General features: G+C 40.4%; 1 protein-coding gene across 1 annotated transcript in view; it reads left to right on the top strand.

The window, feature by feature from the left end:
- The first annotated feature begins 20,930 nt into the window (after positions 1-20,930).
- The window catches only part of VWA3B (von Willebrand factor A domain containing 3B), an 81,204-nt gene continuing 77,581 nt past the window's right edge, over positions 20,931-24,553 (top strand). The window contains exon 1 of the mRNA XM_087938455.1: positions 20,931-21,115. The gene's annotated coding sequence lies outside the window, so the exon portion shown is untranslated. The remainder of the gene's footprint in view (positions 21,116-24,553) is intronic.

The following is a 24,553-nucleotide window of genomic DNA, read 5'->3' as shown; positions in this document are numbered from 1 at the left end:
GGATGGGGAAAATGTTTTCAAATGACTATGATAATGCTTATGATCTTCCTTCTTCCAATTTTCAAGTTGAAAAACATCACTGTACAGCCATTCTTTGGTGAAATGATTATATAGTTTGTTGAGTCTGATCCCCTAAACTGTCAGCTATAACATCATATAATTTTCCATGATTACAGAAATTCAGTTGTTGTTAATAACCACAACAGATTGTCCTGGATGGGATGAGGGCCCTGGAAAGAACGCTAACCATTCCTAAAGTAATTAGACAAATTTGGTGTAATGATAATTATAACAGATAAGCTTTTTCCTACCTGGGGCATAGTAGTTATGGATGACATCATAAGATCAAGGCCTGCTTTCAGCTGTGAAATATGCGTCCTTTTTTTGGTAAAAAGACAATTATGGAGGAGAGAGAATACAAAAACAATTACAGCATGAAGCTGTTAATGTTCAGGCATTTGGGCATCAGAATTAGCGGAGTTTACACATTACAGTAATAATTATTTGTTGTAACCACAATAGGTAACCAATTTTAACACTATTTCCTTTGCATTGCAGACTTCAATACTATTTCCTCTATATTCAAATCTAATGATAGTAATCCCAATAAATAGATTAGTATTTTAGTATTTTTATCTTAACTGAACTTGTATAGAGCACTAACGTAATTTGTACAAGTCATAAATAAATAAGTATGTGCTGGATCCACTCCTTCAAAGAGTTTACCCTTTGAATGTGAATAGATAGAAAACTATGTTCAACAGAAGTAGGGACAGTGCTGTGTGCATAGCTTACTTCTGTTGAATATTGTTTTCTAGTCACATCCAAAGGGTAAACTCTGGCACCCAGCTGAACAGAAATCCCTGGAAAATTACAGTGAATGTTTCTGCTTCTACAGTGAAATTATTCGGCAAATCCATAGCTCTTTTATATGACCCCTCTGAGAGTGTGAAAGGGTACTGGTTTCTTTTTTAAAATGAACATCCTACTGCTTTTCCAGCATTAAAGCCTGTGCTTGGAAGTTGATAGGACAGAAGGATAGTTTTGACTATTATTCACATGAATACAACCTTCTGTCAGTTGATGCTTATGCTGATCTGTACATGGAAAGTTACTCACATTTAGTGAATTATAATGCTTTCATATATGGAGTCTCTGGGTGGCAGCTCTGTGTTCTTTTGCTTATTTTCTGGTTTCATACACAGCTGCTGCTTCTGCTGCTACTGTGTGCTTTGTGATTGCTCTATACAAAAATCTTGCTTGTGTGTGTATTAAACTACTTGCTCTCTCATTAGCCGCTACAGAATGTTAAGAGTCAAATAAAGACATTAATGAAAACAAAAATATTAAGCTAAGACAAGTTATGTAAGAGGGAAAGATGCAACTGGAAACAATTTAAGACAAATTTCAGAATTAAAGGAGGTGTTTTGCCCATTCTCTGAATAAGTTTAAAAATGTGAAACAAGCATTTCTTTACAGTAACATAATTTTTCATGAAACAAACTAAAAAGTAAAATTCAGCAAGATTTGCCTTCCCCAGAAATTGGCCTTGTATCAGAAAAATGAAAGTATAAATGGGATGCTAGAAGATGCTATTATAAATTATTCAAAGTTATAAGCTGATTTGCTGAAGATGCTATTATCAATTATTAAAATTTATAGAGACTTGTCTGACATAATTGCTGCTTTAGCTTCATATCTAAAGTAAATGAGGTGATAACATTAATTATTTTACCAGGTTATTTGGGCGGGTTTTTTGTTTTTTTTTTGCTTCAGTTCAATTGTATCCAATTCTTGGAGACTGCCTGAAGAAGTCCTTGCCATTTTTTGGGCACAATTTTACAAAAGTGATTTGTCACTGTCTCATTCCTAGAACTGAAAAAAAGTGACCTGTCTAAGATCACCCAACTGGCTCCATGCCCAAGACAGGAATAAGACTCATGGTCTCTCCGTTTCTAGCCTCATGCCTTAACCCAAGTGGTTCCCAAACTTTCCAGCTCGGTGGCGGTAATGAGGGTGGGGAGAAGGGATGGTTTCACACGCTTAAGACAATGGAGCGTCACACATTTGTGTACTTGCCTGCCGCTTGCATGGACCAGTATTGGGTCATGGACTGGAAGTTGGGGACCCCTGCTGTTATGTCCCTGGAACTTGCCAAAGTCCCCACCCAGGTCCGTTCATGCTGCGGGGGCGTTTGCTGCCCCTCATTGGCTGGCCTCCCTCGACAGCCGGCTATAAAAGCCAGCTGCAGGGTTCGGCCAGCCGCTGTTCGCTGTGAGCCTGCTCCAGGCAGGGCTAACACGTTCAGTCCTTTATTACTATAATAAAGTCTTGTTGCATCCATGCCCTGGTCTAGCCTCTCATTGCTCAATCTACAACACTGGCGACGAGGATGGGATGGCTACCAGAGGCAATCCGCAACAGCTGAAATCACTCAATTGCTGAGCCACAGCCGCGCCGCCGGAGAGCTCGGTCAGCAAAAGCGAAAGGAAGAGCGTCTGTAACCGCTCAGTTAGCAAGCTACAGGGAAAGTGAAGCGCTGCGAGCCGCAGCCGCTCAGCTCAAAAAGAGCGCGGAATTCAAACGGCTGTCGTTTGAATTTGAGTCGGAATACAGCGCGGTGCTGCCATTCCGGGAGTCTCTGACGCCAGCACAGGGCGCGAGATTCAAATCACTGTTAGCTGCGGTCAGCCACTACCGCCTACGCTCTCCAGGAGCGCGAAATTCAAATAACGCTGCCAACGACCGTTGCAGCCTGAGCCATAGCGTAACCCAGAGAGAACAGAGAGATTCTGTGTAACCTCTCGAGAGCTGAAGTCACTAGCCTGACAAGAGCACGAAGGGCCATTTGTCATCCCAGAGAGATCTCACAGCAGTGTAACCTGCAGAAGTTCTCAACATGAACTCCAACCCAGCCTTCCCACCGTTCAAGCCTGATGAAGAAAAGTGGGAATCATACAAAAATCGTTTTAACCACTACATTGACGCCATTGGTCTGGCTGATGCTGGGGAGCACAAAAAGAAGTCATTCTTCCTCAGTTATTGCGGAGCCATCGTTTTTGATACCGCCACAGCACTCGTTGCTCCACGTGAGTTAAAGAATGTCCCCTGGGCAGAATTGCTGGAGATCCTCACCAATCATTACTCCCCCAGGCCCTCACGGATCGCGAGGCGTTTCACCTTCCGGATGAGGAAGCAAGCGGAAAAGGAAACCATCAACCAGTATATGGCCGCCTTGAGGACTGCAGCTCTCCACTGCGGGTTCGGGAACTATTTAGATGACATGCTCCTCGACCAGCTCGTCTGCGGGGTCAAAGACCTTCACCTCCAAAGGTGACTACTTGCCAGGAAGGATCTCAACCTCTCCCAGGCCGTCGAGGAAGCCTTGGCTGCAGAACTGGCAACCCAGTCAGCCACCGAAATTCAAGGTCCCGTTCCCAAACAAAGCTGTGCCACCATTCACTCAAAAGAGGTAGTCAACGAAGATGATCTCAATGATCAAACAGACATCCACTGCCTCGCTCATGCCAAACAACCACAGGCAGGAACCAGGCAAGAAAGCAACAGTGCACCCAAACACATCATCCTGTGCCTATCCTGTGGTGGACTTCACTTGAGAGCTTCGTGCAAATTCAAGGGTGCCATCTGCAACAATTGCCACAAAAAAGGCCACATCGCCAGAGTCTGCCAGGCTGCGCACAACTCAGCACAAAAGGTTCCTTCCTTTTCCATTCTGGACCCCAAAGGCAAGTACTAAATTGTCACACTTGCTACCATGCTAACCACACCTGTCACTCTATTAGTAAAATCACACTCTCCATTTTATTAGAAGGTAAACCATGTCGTATGGAGGTTGACACGGGGTCAGCGCTCTCAATCATCTCTTGGAGCACCCTCAAGAAAATCCAGCCCAGACTATCCAGAAACCAGCTCCAGAAGTGCCAGATCACCTTGAGGGACTATCAGGGAAAGGACATTCCAGTACTCGGCAAAGGCAAGTTCCTTGTTAATTTTAAAGCTTTCAAAGGCCACCTGCCTCTAGTGGTAGTTAACGGCAACCTCCCTAGTCTCTTGGGGCTTGATTGGTTCCCCTACCTCGGCCTAGGGTTAACAGGAGTCCATGCTGTCTCAGCTTCTGACACTGACTCCTTATTCACTGACTACTCAGACGTATTCAGCGATGAGTTGGGGTGTTATAATGGTACCCCCATCTCATTTGCAGTTGACCCCCAAGCGGTTCCAGTCCGGCTGAAACCGCGTAGAGTCCCATTCGCCATTTGGCCTAAACTGGACGCAGAGCTGGATAAATTATTAAAGCAAGGGGTCATTGAGCCGACAGACTTCGCCAAATGGGAGACGCCAATTGTCACACCCCTTAAAAAGGATGGCAGTCTGAGAATTTGTTCGGATTACAAAACAACAATTAACCGCTTTCTACAAGTTAGCGCTTACCCAGTCCCGGTCATTCAACATTTATTGCATACCTTTGAGCCTGGCAACATTTTTGCCAAATTGGACATGTCACAAGCGTATCAACAGTTCCCTGTTGACAACCAAACGGCCGAACTGCAAACTATTGTGACCCACAGGGGTGCCTTCCGGTGCAGGCGTCTCCAGTTTGGCGTAAGTGTTGCCCCGGGCATCTTCCAATCCCTCATGGAGCGTATACTTCAGGGCCTCCCAGGCGTAGTGCCCTACTTCGACGACATATTGGTCTCGGCCAGGGACAGGCCCCAACTCTTCCAGAGAGTCAGAGCAGTGTTAGACAGGTTCAGACAGCATGGCCTCAAATTAAAAAGGGAGAAATGTGCCATTGCCACTAGACAGGTGGACTTTCTGGGCTATAGAATTGACGCCTCAGGCATTCACCCCCTAGAATCCAAGGTCAAGGCAATCCATGAGGCACCCACGCCAACCACTAAAGCCGAGCTACAAGCCTTTTTGGGATTATTGAACTTTTATGCGTCATTCCTACCTCACAAAGCATCAGTAGCAGAGCCTTTACACAGGCTCTTAGATAAAAAATCACCTTGGCACTGGGGACACAAGGAAGACACCGCTTTTCGCGCAGTCAAATCACTGCTCACGTCAGACGCGGTCCTTATTCAATTTGACCCACACCTCCCATTGGTACTAGCAGCGGATGCATCCCCTTTTGGGATTGGAGCCGTATTAAGCCATAGACTACCCAACGGCTCCGAGGCACCAATCGCTTTCTTTTCCAGAACGCTCTCAGCAACAGAGCGTAACTATAGTCAAATCGACAAGGAGGCTTTAGCCGCAGTGGCAGCGGTAAAGAAATTTCATGAATTCCTTTTTGGCCACAACTTCGAACTAATCGCGGATCACAAGCCTCTCCTGGGTCTTCTATCTGGAGACAAGCAGACTCCCCAAGTGTTGTCTCCCAGAATGACGAGGTGGACCTTGTTCCTGGCGGCTTACTCGTACAAGCTCATCCACCGCCCAGGAAAAATGTTAAGCCACGCAGACGCCCTCAGCCGCTGCCACCTGCCAGCTCCAGCTGAGGACCCGGCCCTGGTCCATGCCATCTTCGATGTCACCGAGCTCGACCTTCCTGTCACCGCCCTCGACATCGCCACCAAATCCAAGATGGACAAAACAATCGCCCAGGTACTGGACTGGGTGAGGAGGGGGTGGCCGGGCTCTAACTTCGCAGCCGAATTCACACCTTTTAAGACCCGTCAACAGGAACTATCTAGCTTACAGGGCTGCCTGTTGTGGGGCACCTGAGTTGTCATTCCGGCCTCGCTTCGCACACCAGTCTTAGAGGCACTACACGAGGGCCACCCGGGCATCGTCCGGATGAAGGCGTTGGCTTGGAGTTACGTCTGGTGGCCTGGCTTGGACGACGACATCGTCAAGTGGGTAAGCTCTTGCCAACCCTGTCAGGAATCCAGACCATCCCCTCCAGTCACCACCCCCACAAAGTGGGAGAGCGCCAACGCGCCTTGGTCAAGGCTACACATTGACTTAGCGGGTTCAATACACGGCAGAACCTTCTTGGTGGTCATAGATTCATACTCTAAGTGGATCGATGTGGCCCAACTATCCACGACCACCACGCAAGCGGTTACCAAGGCCCTGACCCGCCTATTCGTAACACACGGGCTACCAGATACCATAGTTTTGGATAATGGCCCCCAGTTTGCCTCAACAGAATTTAGCCGCTTTGCCACCAACCTTGGCATCCGACACATCTTCACGGCCCCCTTTCATCCTGCCAGCAACGGACTGGCAGAGAGAGCCGTTAGATCCACAAAAGAAGCGTTAGCCAGATTCAGCAAAGAAGATTGGCATCACAGACTCTCCCGCTTCTTGCTAAGCCAACACTCAACCCCTTGCATGGTCACCAACAAATCCCCAGCTGAACTTCTGATGGGTAGACGCCTAAGAACTGTGTTGGATAGGCTCCACCCTCACTATTGCCCTGACACCCCTCTCGCTTCAATGACGGGGGTCAGAGATTTTGTCTTGCAGGAACATGTCTTTGCAAGGAACTATGCCGGAGACCCACTTTGGATTCCAGGAGTGATAGTAGCCATCACCGGCCCCAGGTCGTACCGAGTCCAGCTGGAAGACGGCCGCATCTGGAGAAGGCACCTGGACCAGCTAAGGAAGCAACAGGGTACCTTCGCCAGTGCCGGATCGTGGGCTCAGGTTGGCCCCCAGGTGCCTCACCAAACTCTCATCGAAGACCATGCCAGAGGCTCTTCGCCACCATCACCCGAGCCAAGGGAGCAGGCAGTAGACCGGGACTGTCCGATGGGTCCTCCACCTGAACCAGCAGATGGGACCACGACATCGCCGGCCAGAAGCACTGCACCGGTACCAGCGCAGACCTCAGAGCGAGGCTGCACCCCATCACCAACCCTACCGGTTTCCTCGAACTCTGAGACACTTGGTAACTCACCGGAGTTACGATGCTTGGGGCGCCAGCACAGACCGCCCGCTTATTTAAATGACTATGCGTGTTCGCATCTGGGGGGAAGGGGTGTTATGTCCCTGGAACTTGCCAAAGTCCCCACCCAGGTCCGTTCATGCTGCGGGGGCGTTTGCTGCCCCTCATTGGCTGGCCTCCCTCGACAGCCGGCTATAAAAGCCAGCTGCAGGGTTCGGCCAGCCGCTGTTCGCTGTGAGCCTGCTCCAGGCAGGGCTAACATGTTCAGTCCTTTATTACTATAATAAAGTCTTGTTGCATCCATGCCCTGGTCTAGCCTCTCATTGCTCAATCTACAACACCTGCCTTAACCAATACACCAAACTGGCTCTGACTTTGCCAGTACAAGTTAGCAAAATCCCTACTTCATTGTAAATCCCTATTCACAAATAACAATCTTGTTCCCTATTTCTGCCCCAAGCTAGCTATTCATAGGTATTTCCCTAAACATCAGTCAACTTAACCTCTCAAAAAAGAAAAAGGAAAAGAAAAAGTGTAAAAGCACATGTTTTCCATCTGAACAATTTAACTTTAGGTAGATGTTGAAGATTTTTTTCATTCAGATCATTATAAGCCTATCCTTATTGCTAATATATAAGGTAGCAATGATGCTAAATGATCTATAACACTATAGAGAAATGGACTTAAAACATCCTCATATTTGGAGTATAAATGAGGAAGATAGTCTTTTTTAAGTTTAATGCATCTTAAATTTGACAGACCATGATTAAAAGGGTTGTAGGCTAGCATTCTTCATGAATCTGAGAGGGAGTCACATAAAATAAGGCCACAACTCAGACACTATTATTTCAAACTGACAGAAACTAAATAATCAATTGATTTAAGTTACAGGAAGGTAAATCCTGCCTGAATCCAATTCTGGAGCAGTTTGACAATGAAACCAATTATCTTATTCACGACATAGATGAAGATGAGGTATGTGTCTGGAATGTCTCCACATGGATTCACAGATTGAGATTTAGAGCAGGGTTTTGAACCTTAGTTGAGTTGAAAAAGCAAAGCAAGGTTGGATGCGATTTGGGAAGAAGACCATCAGAACATCTGAGAACTGGAAGCTACAGTGGAATGTGGGGAAAACATCCCAGGTGAAGACAACGGCAATCATATTTGTAATACAGTCATGAACATGCTTTCAGATTATTGCTACATGTACATGGGATCAACAGGAGTTTTTCCCTGAATAAAAGAGTTGGGCTTTTGATCTAGTCATTTTTAATAACTTCTTGAAAGTCTCCAATATTTCCTTTTTGGACAAGAATTTTGCAAGAGGCAGTGAGATGTCAACCACAGTAAACGCTAGGTACAGTAGTTCTTTTTTACCTCCTGAATTTATCACCTCTTCCATTCACACATTCCTTCCTTTCTCCTATTTTTCTTCTTCCTGTAATTCCAAAAATATTTTTTTTCCTTCTGTCCTTCTCTTTCTTTTTTTGTCTCTCTTCCAAATAAGGGAGCATCAGGCAGATGTGAAATCTCTTTTAAGACTTGCAATCTAAAAAAACAGGGGAAAGCTGTTTAACTGTTTAATGACAATTATAATCAAATTTTCAGAGAAACAACACTGTATAGCAATATACAGGCACTGAAAAAGCAACAGGTATCAGGAATTCTCAGATTCACTAATCTGGAAATTCATCCTAGACACTTTGTGACTGGTGATTCAATAGGAAATGCCAAAACTGTACATGTGCTTGAGATAATTTCCTCATTGTTTCTTCTCATGGATCACCAAAAAGGTGTTCAGATATGATTTCTGTCATAAAGATAATTGACAGTTGTGTCCAAAAAGGATGTGTCACTGAGAGAAACACATTTGTTCCTATTTGCAACTGGATTTCCACACTATTCTAACCCATCAATCATACTTAAGTTTCCACAAGGCACTAAAGCTCAATCAAGTCTTGCAGACTACATGAATATTTATGCTATTTTCTTAGTAATGGTACAGAATTGGTTTGCCATTGTTTCCCTCCAGCTTGAGCTTTTATTTTTTTAATTTTTCAATCTAGCCTTTATCTCTGGGGTGTTTTAATTGTCATCCATCTAATTAGGAACTTGGTTAGCTAGTCCACCTGATGCCAATATACTGTATGTTGCTTCTTTATCTTTACCTGTGGAACAATGAAGGCAACATCATTTTTACTTTTAGCGCTGGTCAATAATGCCTCCTACTCCTATAGTAAAATTCTCAGTTTTCTTCAGTGTGACAGTTCAAGCAGCATCTTATCCTCCCAAGTGAGCAAAGTATGTGTGCTGTGTGTGTGTGTGGGGGGGGTCCTCTCTTTTTTCTAGAAACAGTGTTGAAAGATTTATGTAGCGCTCTACCCAGAGAAATGATGGTATATTTTCAAATACAAAGTAATCTCGTAGTCATTCCCAACAATATACAAAGAACAAATACTTCTTTAGAGTTAAATGAATAAATTAACATTGTTACAATTTGAACAAGTGAGCATTAGCTGAGTATGAGTGTTGTCAGATAATTTAGTTAAATAAGTTGCCTGGGTTAGCAAGGGCAACAAAATACTTTGCACCATTTTGAACTAACACATTTATTCTGCCATTAAGCATGCACAAAAAGAAATTATGAGAGATTAAATGATAAGGAAATACAAGAAGCTTCAAATCTATACAAAGATATATAAAATAGAATAATCACCGACAGCATGAAATAGCTTAATTAGAATGATTAACAATGCTTGATTCTATTTCTTTGGGCTTGAATAGCAACATTAAATTTGATACAAAATTAGTTAGGACTCTAAAATCAAAGAATCTGCATCTAAGCTATTTTGTACTGATTTTACTCTTTAGTGTTAATAGACTTGGCCCTGGGAAGTAAATGCATTACTATACACTCAGATGCCTACTAAGAGAAATTTACAAGAGAGTGGATGGTTTATTTTTATGCACTTGCTTAAACATTTAAATGATTTGGTTTCTGAAGTATCCCTTTTTCCAATTTAAACTTACTAGCTGCATTAAGAACAGTCTCTTCTCCAAAAAGATCAGGCCTGGAAATAGAAATTTGCTATTATTTCATACCATCTTGGTAACTCATTCTCTAGGAGGTTACTCTAACCTACTTTTTGATTATAGGGCTGTTGATTTCAGACAACTATCCTATTATTTATACAGAAGTGTCTGAATGAAGAAGCTAAGCAAAGACAAGCATAGAGACCTCTGGGGAATACCAGGACTGTAGGTAAGCCTGAAAAGTAAAAAAAAAAAAAATTCTGGGAGAAGCCTTTAGGAATCTACTCCATGGTACAATAAAGCAAATTATAGAATGTAGACATACTGTATGTCCATGAAGTCACCAGGTGATTCAAAGATGTAATCCTTTTCTATGTATTTGTAATAAATTATGTCTACATTCTTGCATCATTCTCCTACTGCTTTAGTGTAGTTTGTAGGCATTGTACCATTTTGTATTTGCATTTTAATTCTATATAACTTATTCAGAATATCTTAATGGTTAAACAGCAACAGACTCATACAGGATGAACCCATGCCAATAAATAATGCTTGTGAACAGGATGAGTTAGAGAGATCCATAGCCATGTATTGATCAAACAAGATGAATAGTTTAAGTTTATTCCTAGAAGGAACAATTAATTTTCTAATAAAATCTACCTATTATTTTGTCTCCAGAGCTCAGCCTCTTATTTTCCTATCTATCTATCTATCTATCTATCTATCTATCTATCTATCTATCTATCTATCTATCTATCTACCTATCTATCTATCTATCTATATCAGCTTTGATTCTGAGATCTGCAATTCCCAGCCTTGTGAATTCAGAGCCTGGTTGAAGTAGAGAAAATTCAATGTTTTTGATACTTTGATCTTTGCCCTGTGCAATGACAATGTCCTTGCTAATGAAAAAAGCTTTTATAATTGTTATTCCAATTTAAAAGAGAGGGAAAATGCTTTTCTAGATTAAGGCTGGTAAAAGATGGTCCTTCTGCTGATAGTAGTAAATTCATGAAACAGCATTTTCCCCCAGTAACTCTTGCAATGGCCAAATAGTGTAAATTTCAGAAAAACACTGCTGAAATGATGATCTATGTCAAGTTTCCACCAAGTGCAGCTGGATGAAAAATTGTTTAAAGACCAATGAGACATACTCTAAATGTTATGGAACATGCTCACTCTTACATTAGTTTTCATTACCAGAATTTTGTTTTGCTGGGCCCTATCCAACAAAATAAAATATAATGTAGAAAAAAACCTAAGGTTTTACACTTAGGCAGGAAAAAACAAATGTACAAGTACGTCTAGGTGAAACCTGGCTCAAAAGCAGTAACTGTGAGAGGGATCTTGGAATCCTAGTGGACAATCACTTAAATATGAGCCAGCAGTGTGCACTCCTCGGTTATATAAACACAGGGATAGAGTCAAGATTGTGTGAAGTGTTAGTATTGCTATATAAAACTGTAAAAAGACCACATCTGGAACACTGCATCCAGTTTTGATCATTATTAAAAAGATGTTGAGACTGGAAAGAGTGCAGAGAAGAGCAACTAAAATGATTAAGGGCCTGGAAACTAAAACATATGAACAATGGTTGGAGGAATTGGGTATGGTTAGTCTGGAGAAAAGAAGGACTAGGGATGGCATGATAGCAGTGTTCCAATATTTGAGGGGCTGCCATAAAGAAGAGGGGATCAACCTATTTTCCAAAGCACCTGAAGGCAAGACAAGGAACAGTGGGTAGAAACTAATCAAGGAGAAAAGCAACCTAGATTTAAGGAGAAATTTCCTAATAGTGAGAACAATTGAGCAGTAGAATGGCTTGCCTTCAGAAATGTTGGGTGCTTCATCCGTGAAGGCTTTTAAGAAGAGACCGGATAGCCACTTCTTTGAAATGGTATATGAACTGAGCGGGGGGTTAGACTAGAAGACCTCCAAGGACCCGGCCAACTCTATTAATCTGTATTCTATATTTCTGTTCATCACACAAAAGTCTACCTGCATTTCTTTTCTCATCTTAGCAGCCCAGTTTAGAAGGAAGAATAAACATTCCTGTTAAACCACTGGGAGTCTGATAATTTTGATAGTTAACTGTAATGCTCAGTGGATCCATTTATTTCTGATCAAACCCCTCCCGCCCTGAAATATAATGTGGATAATTAGTATATGGAAATGTCATAGGTTTGTGGCAGTGCTTTGTGAGTTGAAAGGTTTTAATTGCATTCTCCCCATGAGAGATTTTGCTCTGAGCCTAATGGGAGAATGATTCACATAGCACAGAAAAACCAGAACAGAATACAATCTGGCTCTCCTTGCTATAGAATCCACACCCCTGTGCTCTGGATTTGACTTAGTGTGCAGGGAGGGGTAATTTATAGCCCCAAGGCTTATGTTGTCTTTTTGGATGCCTCTTTGATCACAATGACACAGAACTAGACCCATCTTCCTGATGAGTGAACAGATGAAAATTAGAAATAAATCTACTCCCAAATTGAGTATCACCTACATGCAATCCCATCTACTTTGCAGACCATGGCCTCCTTACCAAAATATTATGCTCAGTCCTTGGTCACCAAAAGCTTGTCCATACTCAGTGCATTTCCTTTTTCTTTATGTAGTAAGTCACAAGTTACTTGTGTGGGGAGTGAAAACAGATACTTTAATCCAGGGATGCCAAACTGGCGGCCCATGGGACAGATGCCTCACACATAGGCCATGCCCACCCCAGCTCTGCGAAGGGGAAAAACATCATGAAACATCACATAACGGCAACATGGCACCATGAGTTTGACATCCATGCTTTAAGCCCTCTCTCCCAAAATAGAAGATTTCTACTAATTAGGCTGAACCCTAATCAACTCTAGCCTGACTAACTGTCGTAGGAAGTTCTGAACGTTCCTACCAAAGACCTTGTTTTGGGACAGCTCTAGAAAAATCAAATGAAAAGAGCTTGGATCTACATGGAGGTTCCTACTTAACTCTACTTGCTCTTCTTTTCTGCTTAAATACTATCATAGTAGTTACTAGACTAGTACTGTGCTGTCCAGTTATGTAAAATCTGTTATTGTTGGGCCTTGTTAATAAAGAAGAATAAAGCAAACTTCTTTGCTAGTATGACAAAAATATGAACTCGTTTTCCCCACTTATATATAAAAAAGATTATATAAGGAAAGCCGATGGGGTGGGTGGAGGAACAGAGGAATCCCATCTTTCCAGACTTCTCAACATAAAGTCAGTTTACCGGATGTTTTCATGGACACTGTGGTGTTATCTCCCAAAAGAGAAAGCTGTGATGAAGTAAATGAAGTCAATCATTGCTCAATCCAAAGAGTGAACTTTAAGTAAAAATGTACTAATTCAGAAAGGCCTGGAAAGAAAAAAGTAAACTAGCATAACAGGAATGAAATGCTGGTACTCCAAAATAGTAAACAAACAAGAAGATGGTAGGATATAACTTTGCGTCTTTTTCAAGCTGAAATTATGAAGGTAATTTTGTTTAGCAATAGTAACCACTTGCACTGGATAACATAATATGGACTAGCGTTTCTCCATCAGAAGTCATTAACGGTTCTGTGCTTGCAGCATTGGAACCTTGTGTCAGCTGTTGGTCTGCTGCTTCACTGGGGATTGCACAAGAAGTCACAACTCTCTCAATACACAGTATTTTTTCAACTTCACACATTATCCAATGCTAGTTGAAGATATAATCACCTTTATGCAGGCTCTCTGAGTCCTGAAAATTATTTCAAGGGTTTCTCAGCGATATAAAGATTGAGAAACTGACTTTTAGTGATCATGCAATTCAGGCTCATTCTATGCTGTACCACAGTTGTGGGTGCTACTAGAAAAGCAACATCATTGGGACATTCCAGAAGAGATCTGAAATAACAGCCCTGATTACCAATACCTGTGTGCGCCTTAAAGAAAGGATCACAACAACTCCTTCTTTTATATACTTGGTCTTTGAATGAGAAGCCTATATTTCTCTTACAGAATATTTTCCTCAGTAAAAAATGTCTTATCAAACACTGAAGAAGTACTACACTGGATGCTATGCAAAATAGAGATGAAGATTCACTGAATGTACTGCTGTTTTTTCTTATTACAATAAACAATTAGTCATTATTTTCAAGTTTCATAGTTAAGGGATTAATATTATTACAGCTGAAATTGAGTTTTTTTCTGTTAGGCAATGCACTTTGTCTAACTAGAGCATTTCATATATCTTGAAATTCACACTCCCACAATCCCCAGCAATCAAAACTATTTTAAGTATTTCATGAAAGGCTACTACCTTGAGACTGCAATCCTATACTCACTTGCCTATAATTAAACTAATTAAATTTAATTAGATTTACTTCTAATTGGGCAAGTGTAAGCTTGTGCTGCAGATCAAAGTATATAAAGCAAGATTTCCAATTCTCTTGGCACAGTTCTTTTGCTTCTAAAATTTGCACAACAGACAAAGGTTCCACTAAATGTTTTGGGTGCAGGTTACCTTTCAAGTGGCAATTCACCTTCTTCTTTGGAGAAGAATAATTCTATTTGAACTCCATGGAACAAGGAGCATATCTGTTTCCTCTTTACCTCAAGCATGTGAAAAAAAAGTCCAACCATTACATTATTTAAAGCTCAAGCAAGCACAAATATTTTGAATGAGGATGTCTGGCCCGAGCTTCATTAAAACAATCACAACCAAGAAACGTAAGAATTTTAAAAAGCAGATGGCATGTTTTTTGGGTTTTCACAGAGGTTCCGAGAAGATTAAACTGGAGGAAAATGGATAGTTCACAGAGGAAGATAATCCTGATTAATCATAGTTTTATTTTATTAGGTTATTAATTAGATTTGCATTATGGATTTTGACCAGGAACCACAATGCAGTTTTCCTATACCTGGGCTGGTTATCAAGTCCCAGCTAGCCAATTCTACCATACAGTTTGGTTATTACAATAAACAACGGAACTCTCTTGTTTCCTTTAAAAATGTTCAATATTTATTACATGGAATAACAATTACAAATATCATCTTGAATGTTTCTAAAAAGGGTTCAACGTAAACATGACAGAATACAATGTGAGGACTCTCCAGAACAAATTTCTTCTTTTGCATACCATGATGTGCCGAATTTTATACCATCAAGTTGTAGAACATTCTGTTGTTGCTTTTAAAATGATATGCTAGATAAATATTTTATGCCTAATACACCTTTCCTTCCTCTGTGCGGAATGAATCAATCTAAACTTTTATCATGTTGAGGCTAGTCTTTGAATATTTCAGTCTGTAAATATATGAGGAAAGAGAGAACATAGTTGCTAAGCATGAAACAAACATCACGTTGCACACATTTGAACTCTAAAAGGGTATTTGTTTCCTCAGTTATTTGTTGAGATAGTACAATAGCAAAAAATATTCCCTTTTTTTTCCTTTGGAAAACATCAATTGGTTCGATATGCTTCATATTGCACATATTGCCCTGTGGAACTCTCTACTACCAGAGCTGAGAACTGCCCTCCCCACCCTTAATACCCTTCCAAGAAGGTTATTAAAATTTGATTTTTCTGATTGACTTGAGGCAGTGAAGTGGTTGGCTTGGGGCCCTGGAGGTGGATTGATGACCTCATCCCTGTATGGTTTGTCTCTTGGTTCCTGCTTTATTGAATTTTTTTAAAAAAATAAAAATATTTGTTTTAATATTTTAACCACTTTTCTATCTTTTTATGATTGGTAGCTGCCAAGAGTCACCTTCTGGGTGGCACATCAATTTAATCATTAAATAAATATCATGCTTGGAAAAATCATCCCAAAACTGCTGATCTTCAGATGTGTCCATAATAAACTGCAGGCAGGCAGGAGAAATAATTTTCTAATCTCCGCACAGGCTGGAAGAAGGATTAGTTGGCCATTTTGTAATAGTAAAAAGTCCAAATGGTCTCATCACCCTAGAAACTAAAGGTACTGTCCCAATCTGTATCATTTTATTTCCTCTGAAATATATATACTGTTATATTTATCTATTAACCCAATTTGAGGGGCTTCTGCTGGAGGTCTTTACCACTTGCTAGTGGATTTATCCTTATGAAAAAAAAATGGTAGTGGTTGTTTGCAGATGTAATGATTTCTCTATTCATCTAATGCCATATCAATCCTAAAATAATCCAAATTCTAGGAGAGGTTAAAGACTCCCAACAGGAGCCCTTCTCCCAAACTGGGTTAACAGCAGGGCCTGAAATGTAATGGGCTTGTGGCATTGCGCTGCTAGAATATGCAGTACATTCCCCTCTGGATTTGAGAAACGCTTCCATCAAATCTCCTTTGCTCCGGGTGATTTATAGAAAACATCTATATTGTTTTCTTGGCAACTAAATGGAAGTACTTTACTTTTGCCTTCTTAACTTCCCAGTCTGGTTTACAGCAGTGGTATTTTTTAAATTTTCACAGAAAGCCAGTCTGCACTGTGAATGTTTACTAAAAAGTCAACAGATACATCCCTGTACAACAGTAAACCAGAATTATTTAAATAATGGCTTGATGAACAAGTCAATGGAGTCTAGTTCACATAGCATGCTAAGCTAAAACAAATGTGTTCAGACAATAACAAACTACATTATAGTTCAAGATTAGACATAAACAAGGCCATAAATCTGGATCTGAAACCAGATTTAGCCAAGATTTAATACTGAAATCAATTGGACTAATATATTTATTTCAATATATTTACCAGAAATATTAATAAATCTGAATCCATGTCATTGTTTTCAGCTGAGCATCCTGCTACACTAAATAATTGAGCACATGATTCCAGTCTAGCTGCAATTTTTACACTGATTAAATAAAGGAAGTGTGACTTTGTAAAACTTAAAATGAGAGGAGTGAATTAGGATTCAAGTCATTCATGTGGCTTCCACCTGTGGTACAACACATCATTCAAATTACAAAAACATAAAGCCAGCCTGGATCTGCCCAATGGCCCATCAGGTTTATTATTGTCTTGTCGTAAATGGCCAAACAGACATACTTGAAAAACTCACAGTGTGGTGTTGTTGTCTATAATTCTGAGGTAAGAAAACAACCATAAAGGCTAATAACCATTGATTCTTCCATGATATTGTCCATTTCCCCTTAAAGTGTTTAAATTGGCAGTCATTACCAGACTTAATGACTGCATCTGCTACAGTTGAACTATATAGAAACAAGGTTTTTTTAAAAAAATGTGATTCCACCCTAAGGATTTATAGCATCAGCTAGACATTGTTGCAGCAATAGAAAGTCCGTCTTCATTAATGACAGACATTAATGACTTTAGTAGATGGCCCCAATTGTGAGATTCTGGCAGCGTACAATGAAGTAGAAAAGAACCTATCAGCACATTAAAATACATTAATACATGAGTACCATGATTAATGACTTTAATCAAATAGTTAAGGCCAAATCCTTCTATTTATGTGTTACATGATCATGCCTCCTCTGCTCCAGACTCATGGAAAGACACTATTCTCCTAGTCAAGTTTTGCATTGTTTCCATCTTTATAAATATTTTCAGGCAGGATGATCAAAAATTATACAGTGAAATCTTATTATAGGTTTATAATAAATCTAAGTTATAATTGGCTCCCCCCATTTCTTTCCTACTGAGGCTTTATACTGTGTTGACAGTTTTAATGAACTATTTACCAATAAATAAATTCTCTAGATTGTTTTTCAAATCTAAGATGTGTAGATGACAGCACAATACTATTTTGTCCAATCATTACATGCATTTTTAAGAATATATTTATTTTGACATTACGGTAGTTATTCCAATTGCAATATTTTGCTTAAAAAGTTCTATTATGTGAGAAAGAATTCATTGTATTTAGGCAATTCAGGAAAGAAACCAAAACAAAATGAAGCCCCAAACCACCCTGTTTCTAATTTATTTACTAGTGTTAATAATACAGAAATAATAGAAATATTAATAGAAATAATATCCTCAAATTTCCCAACCAGCAACTTAAAGTTTCCAAGTTTGAAAAATATTGTTCTAGAGCATTTCTAGAGGGTTGTAATGGGGTTGGTAGGATGTGATTATCCATCCAGGAAAACTTTCTTTTGCAACCTGAATAATTAGAAATCCTTTTCCATTCTAGGAGAAAGTAGCAGTTCTTTCCTTAGGTTTGCTATCAGTTAAACAAAGTTTTATCTGTTGGACAACTTTTGCAGCACTTCCTCTGAATCCAAAAAGATCTAATTTGCACCTCAGCATAATAATGTCATCTAAAGTCTCATTTCCATTTTTTCTGTCATCTCATGTCCATGAGTATTAAGTCATTATTAAGTGCAGCTATTTTAAGTAAGAATTTCTCCCTTCATCTAGTACTATCCTGCTACAGCTTTAAATTGCATAAATGCGCAGTGCTTTGTCACTCATTATCTTTGAAGTGAGATTAGATGACCTGTTGTGGCAGTGATTAGAAGGCTAGTGTATTGTGAGGCCAATTCCCCTCTAATCACTTGCCAGCTTCAATTGCAGTATTTTCGACCTAGTACAGGATCTCTTCATTATCCCTTGGTTTCCTGTTTCCCCCCCACATCAATCAACTTCTCTACTTCCTTATTTTTTATTTCCATCTCTTCATGCCTTCAACAAAGCTGAAGAAAACTCATCAGGTTTCCACTATATTATTTGGGAAAGGAGTATCAGAGTAGTGGTATTCTACTTTAAAATATTCTGTAATAAAGGCAGAATATAAACAAATAATGTTTTCTTTTAGTAGTATTCTAAAATGCATTTTTACCATTTAGATGCAGCAATCACAATTTTTTTTTCTTATGGTAGTTTTCAAAAAACAAGAATATTTGAACTGGTTACTCTAACTTATTTGTCAGATTTCCTGTATTTGTCCATTTCAGTCACTTTCCTCTTCCTGAAGTAAGAACTGGCTTGCTAGTTATAGTGATTTCAGTTTTCACACTCTACAGAATTGAGTACAATTCAGTGTCATGGCAAATTCAACCTCACAGCTCTCTAGAATAATGTTTGCCTTGTTGTTTTCTCTTTCTTTTTTTATATGATTTTAAATTGGAGGATGCCCAGCTGGTACATAAAAAGAGTGACAGATAAACTAATCTTGAGAAACTCAGATAAGAGCCCTGAATTAAACCTACCACATTTGTGCTGTCCTGCTCCATTGGCAAGTGTTTGCTCACTGGCTGTTGACATGGTGAAAGGGAATGTCAATAAAGCCAGGGGGGGAAGCAAAACACTTCACTTATAATAGTTGGCAAACTCAGAAATCAGGACAGTGCTATTCTGGAGTGGCTTGGAACAGATGCAAGACAAGCAGGTTTTGAAATAGAAACAGCAAATTTCATGCCAGCATTATTTTATGCCAGCTAAAGTTTAGGTGGTTAGCCTTTACCTAACAATGGGGGCAAGTCTTAAGTTCAAATTTAACCCTCCATTTTTCCTCCTTAGCTTCCTTATCCTTTTTACCATCTTGCCTGGTGAAAAGTTAATGAAATGCAAAAGCGAGCACATTCTTTGTGTAAATCTGGCATTGCAATGTTGTTCAAATACAGATTTTGGTTTGTTTGTTTTTCTCGTGAGAAGATGGTAGCATTTTTAATGGGACTACGCTGTATTTTTCACTGCCATTTGTACCGTACAATAATTAACTGTCAAGCTGGCAAGATTTAATCTATGTGTAATTTCCCATGGTTTCTGTAATTATTTAGTCACCCTTTTGTCTCCAGGGTTGTTACTTATGGAGCAGAACATCGACATAGTTTAATATGAATAATTTCTTAGCAAGTAAGTTATACTCATTATATAAAGTTGCTCCTACAGAAAAAAAGGTTCTTGAAAAATAATTATGAAACCTGCAGATAGGATAGCTAACTTATAGTATATGAATATTAATATAGTATAGTATAAATATTAATCACAGCATTTCTAGGCAGTTCATTTTTTTTCTTCATAGTCCCAAGAAAAATCACTGTCACCTTGCTCCAACGAGAATTGCTCTGATTATTAGATCATCTATGGGAAAATCTACTTGTAGCTTCCCAATTTTGTGAAGTAGGTTTCCTTGAGGGCAAGGGACAATATTTGAAGAAGCACTTGTGGAGATCAGATTGGCCTTCTTCCTGCCAAAGACTGAGATGTTCCAAACAACATTGTAGTTTCACCTTATCCATCTTTTATTTTGTTGCTGTTGATGATTATGATGATTTGGATCTTCATTACAAGCTTGCAGGATAAGTTGGGCTGAGAAGTTGGGACTGGCTCAAAATCCCTTGGTGAGGTAGGGTCTGAGCAAACCAGACAGTAATAAATTCATTTTAGTCTTCAATGGAGCATCCTCCCTCCCCCGCTGCAATATTGCAATGCTATTAAATATTCAGGAATTGTTTATAAAAAGTAGCCGTTCACTATTCCTGTTGAACGTTTTCTTTAATTCCAGCCCATTTTCCTTATAATGAGAGCATCTTTAAACAGTTCTCTCCATCATTTGCAGCCAAGGACAAGGACTTCTGAGGCCTGCGTGGGAAACTACCATATGCTATTACTTCTGATTATTGCAGGCAATGTCCTTGCACTATCATCCTGTCTCCAGAGCCACAGGCACCCTTTCCTGAATAAAGCAGGTGGCTTGACAAGAAGAGACCTGGTGGTTAATTTGTTTCCTGTGACTAAACTATATAGGAAAAAAAAAGCTTGCTCAGTTGTTGTTGTTGTTGTTGTTGTTGTTACAATTCTTTTACAATAGAAACAGAATCCAGGAGCCAGAGCATAGTTAAACAGTTTCCTCTTTAGGAGGAAAAGTATTATATAAACCAGGGCTCTCCAACCTTGGCAACTTTAAGCTTGGAGGACTTCAACTCCCAGAATTCCCCAGCCAGCTTGGGAGTTGAAGTCCTTCAGTCAATATAAATAGCAGTAAAATGCCTGGGATTAAGCCGCGCGGCGGGCGGGAGGAGGCAAACTGCAAGAGTCGCGCCTTCGATCGAGGCTCCGACCGCCTTTGCCAGCTGGCCCTGCCTTAGCAACCGCGCCGTCTCCAGCATCAACGAAAACGGGGGCGGCTGCTTTCAGCAGGACGAATCGCCTCAGCGCCCTGGAATTCGCCGCCTTTGCTCGTCACAATGGGATAGAAGCGGCCCGAGAGCCCGAACCAGGTGAGGCTGGGGGCCCCCGTGGAGAGAGCCACGCAGGGGTGCTAGCAGCCTCCCTTATTGCCTTTGCACAGAGCATTCCCAGGATGGGTGGAAAGCTGGCGACCTGGCTGGCCGAGTAACGCCACCGTTCGTTTCCAGTTTAATGCACCTCAGGGATTGAGTTCCCCTCCTTTGGATGACCAGTGGGCTTCGGGGTACGAATGTCAAGCAGCATCTTGATACATAGATAGCGAAAAGTAATGCGAATATCCGCTTTTCTTAATATTGTTTTCGTAGGGTCCGCACGTTTTGATTGTATGATCCTTTGATTTGTGGAAGCTAAAAAACGCAAACATTCCGCACTGGAAGTTACGGCAATCCAAGAAATGTAGCTAAGGAATATTAGAGGTAAGAAAACAGGATAGTTTCTCCGGTTCTCCATCGCCTTCGCGCCAATACAGCATGCCAAACCAGGATTTGCAGACATACTTCCCCTCCCTGTTCGGTTTCTGAAATGGCTGTAGGTAAACAAGATAAACAAGATTTTTGCAAAATGTATCTTTTCTCTGCCCAATTCTACAGCTACGGCACCTTTGCTTGTAGGGAAGACTCCTCCCCCAGCCCACAACAGTCTGGGTCTGTATCTAAATTCGAAACTTTTGATACGCTTTACCCCCCCGTTAATTTGCATTAGACTTTCTTCTGAAAGATATCGCAATTCTGTCAGGATTTTTAATGTGCTGATAACAGCAACAACAACAACAGCCTTTGGAATGGATCAGACACCTGAGAATCTTTCCTGTCTGTCTGCTCATTTCTGTATAAAATGTACTGGCTTCCTACCTTACCCTCTGGGTGGCTTACAGTCATTTAAAATATATATCTACATAAAAACATAAATAAACTAAAACCAAAGACTAAAATCTAAGGACATGCAGAGAGGGCAAGGCAGAATGGACAGGAGGTAGGATCTGTTATTACTTCAACAACCACCTTCACTGTGCTGTTCTGCCCTTGGGGCCACAGGCCAACTGGTAGATCCAGGTGTTAAGGCCCTTACAAAAGGATAGGAGAGTTGGGGCCAACCTCACATTGGGGGGGGGGGCAAGATGCTCCAGAAGACAGGAGCAACAGCAGAGGAGGCCCATCTCCTGGACCCCACCAGCTGGAATAATTGGGCTGTATGCCTTCTCTGCTGCCATGAGTGGGACAGGCCAATTTCAGTGGGGGTGAGACAGTTCCACACATAACCCATCCCATGAAGGCCTTTAAAGGTGACCACCAACACCTTGAATTGCACCAGGAAGCAGACAGGTAACCAAAGCAGCTTGCGGAGCAGTGGCACTCTTGAAGCTCCCAAAGCTGCCTGTGCCACCACACTCTGCACCAGCTGTAGCCTCTGAATGTGCCACCACACTCTGCACCGGCTGTAGCCTCTGAATGTAGCCTTAAGTGTCACAGACTCAACCAAATGTATATATGAAATTTAGCATCCTGGTAAAAGGTAAATGGCCCTTTTCTATTGTTACCCTTCATCGCATATGAGGAAGGTAGAACAAGTCTTGCACCCAAGACTACTTCAAGACGTCTTAATATCTGAGCCGGAAGTTGATATTCCAGAAGACAAAGTGTATAGCACCTGTGCTTAGGGACTATATTAATTTCAGTTACCACATTCTCTTGAAAAATAAAAATAAAAGGACAAACCTGAAAAGGGAACAAATCTGAAAGAGGCTTCAAAGGATAAACAAATTTGGGTTGGTGGTACCATTAAAAGTTAAAATGACCATAATAAAGAACAACAGTGAACTTTTGAAAAATAAATCTAAAGGACAGCTTTCTGAAACAAAGGACTGCCCTTTATAATAAATAATACATGGCCACTATACTTCTAATGGTACATGAAGGGAAGTACACACAAACATTGTATTCTTTGTTATAGTTCAAAATCGGGGTCTTTAGTCTGTTTAATATAACAAAGGGTTGATCCTGGTTCAAACTTCCTGTTCAAATACATTCAGAACTTTTTTGCAAGAGAGAGAAAAGAAAGTTGGAATGATTCTCTCACTTTCTGCCATTGGTAAATTGGTTTAGTGTGAAGAATATGATGTTCTAAACAACTTCTGTGTGGAAATCTTAGTTTCTGTTTATTCTCAAGTAAGTTTTCCATGCTTAGATTTGTGTTTCTCATGAGAAATACAGGTGGCCCTCAATTTATAACCACAAATGAGCTCAAAATTTCTGTTGCCAGCTGAGACAGTTAAGTGAATTTTACCCCATTTCATAACCTTTCTTGTCACAGTTGTTAAGTGAATCACTGCAGTTGTTAAGTTAGTAGCACAATTGTTAAATGAATCTTGCTTCCCTTTTTGACTTTGCTTGTCAGAAGGTCAAAATAGGTGACCACATGACCTCAGGACACTGAAACTATCATAAATCTGAGTCAGTCACCAAGTTCCCAGATTTTGATTGTGTGACCATGGGAATGCTGCAACAGTTGTAAGTGTGATAAACAATCATAAGGCACTTCTTTCAGTGCCATTGTAACTTTGAATGGTCACTAAATGAACTATTGTAAACTGAGGACTACCTATAGTCATAAATTACATGTTTTAAGCATACTGATTTTGGCATATTGCATTAAGCCAAGATTTGTTTAATGGGGTTCATGGATTAACCACAATTGGCTAGATCCCCAGAAAATTATTAAATACCATCTATTTTAACTTATAACCACATGCAGTCCAGGTCTGGGCTGCATGTAGGAGCAATGGGGAAACTCAATTCCTTAGAATCCTGGAAAATGGGTATTCTAAATTAAACTGAGATCATCCATGGATAAGTAGACTCTCCGCTGCAGACGGTCATGCTCTGCCCAATATTTACATGGATCTGAAGGCTACATTATTTTCACACAACTTTTTCAGGATTTGAAACAGTCTTTCTTCTCGTACAATATAAAACTCTGTGGGTTAGAACAGTTTCTTTCCTGAACAGCTCAGAAAAAATATAGGTAAATGGAAGAAGAACACATATGGAATGGACCTAAAAGAAAAGAAGAGAGTGATTACAAATTGTAAAATGAAACTTGAAGATGGTCCTTGCTTAATGACTGCATGGTCTTCATTTTACAACCACAGCAGAAATGCCAGAAATTCTTTTGTAAGTTGTCACGGTCACATGAGTTCCTCACTTAACAATCACTTAGTTCCCGTTCTAGTTAGGTTCATTAAATGAAGACAACCAGTATTGCTTTTGTGCCTAAGATAAGCCTAGAACTCATAATCTCCAGAAGTAACATATTTACACCTCGTGAACTCTCAAGTTTTCAACTCTTTCTGCTATGTATTCAAAATGGACAGTGATTAATATATGTGTGTGTGTGTATTTCTCTATAAATCTATATCTATTATATCTCTATATATCTTTGTATATTTCTATATCTGGTCTATCTGTATA

This window comes from Pseudonaja textilis, chromosome 8 (genome assembly GCF_049901715.1).
Source record: "Pseudonaja textilis isolate UNSWEBS1 chromosome 8, rPseTex1.2, whole genome shotgun sequence".
Taxonomy (NCBI): Eukaryota; Metazoa; Chordata; class Lepidosauria; order Squamata; family Elapidae; genus Pseudonaja; species Pseudonaja textilis.
This window is presented reverse-complemented; position numbering and strand designations above follow the sequence as displayed.